This window comes from Pinus tabuliformis, chromosome 1_1 (assembly GCF_031772625.1).
Source record: "Pinus tabuliformis cultivar Carrire ecotype Pingquan chromosome 1_1, CPIR1, whole genome shotgun sequence".
NCBI classification, from domain to species: Eukaryota; Viridiplantae; Streptophyta; class Pinopsida; order Pinales; family Pinaceae; genus Pinus; species Pinus tabuliformis.
The window spans coordinates 356,572,549-356,573,645 of record NC_142297.1 but is presented as its reverse complement, the minus strand read 5'-3'; the positions used below and the strand labels follow the sequence as shown (position 1 = coordinate 356,573,645).

The 1,097-nt window shown below is 43.0% G+C and overlaps 1 pseudogene; it reads right to left on the bottom strand.

Annotated features, from left to right (window-relative positions):
* Window positions 1-238: 238 nt before the first annotated feature.
* On the bottom strand, window positions 239-859 carry LOC149213064 (uncharacterized protein At2g38710 pseudogene; annotated as a pseudogene).
* Between the last annotated feature and the right edge of the window lie 238 nt (window positions 860-1,097).

Here is a 1,097-nt window from a genome sequence, read left to right as displayed (position 1 = left end):
TACACCATTACCAATCCTTGAATTTCAGCTTCATTATCGTTATTTTCTATAATAGTTCGCATCTGATAAGTAACTCTCTATTAGGTATCTTATAACCAATTAAAAGGTGGAATATATATATCCTTTCAAACTAAAACTATATCAATAAGCAGCTATATATTCAAAACAAAAACTCTTTTGAAGGAATAGACATAAATAACCTTAATAATTGATCATATCCCTTCTAATTGAACTGCTCCTATGGCATAGTTTCCAGAAGAGGCGCGGTACCACCTCCTCTCCTCACGAATGTAACATATTCACTGTAATGCATGCTGCGAACACTGCTTTGGAAACGAACGATGCGGACACTTTTTCGAAGAGACTCAGTGATAGGGCCCATATACCCCGATTTGCGGATCAGTGAATCAACTGTCTCAGCCTGTGACCAACCTTCTTGTGCAGCTACTACAGGCAAGTAAGTTGCTCTGCGCATTATGTTATCTGGATCACTGAACTCGGCAGTCACGCCATGCTTTCCTACCTCCCAGTCCACATAATTGGCTGCTTGCTCATAGTCTGTTAGGACAGAGACTGTGCATTCCAGGTCTGGAATTTCTGTAGCTTCTATAGCTGGGAAGCGGTCATCAAGGAGAGCACTTTCAAGCGCCAATTCTCTCAATCCGTTATAAAGACTCTTGGCTTTCAACGTACCAATGCATCCCCTCAGACTACGCTCCCCATCAACAACCGTTTTCCATGTGACAAATAATGGATGTTGGCCGTCATCAAAGGCAGGCGGAGGCACAAGCTGGCCGGTATAATGGGCCACTAAATTGTCAAAACAGTACACCACCATTTCTTTGCTTGCAGACACCATCTCGAATAACAGACTTCCTCGCTAGACTTGAAGCGTACCTGTACGAATAACAGGGAAACGATATGCTGGGATCTCCAGATCGCCAGAGCTATGCAGAGATTATTTTGTCTTGTTAATTTCCACGGACTGTTAGAAGATTTCAAGGTCTTGGAACCGATGGTGAGAACTAAGAGATATGAGGAGTTAAGAGTGTCGCGTCTCCCGAAGCTGCCGCACAACAGATAGTCTTCTTCTGTTT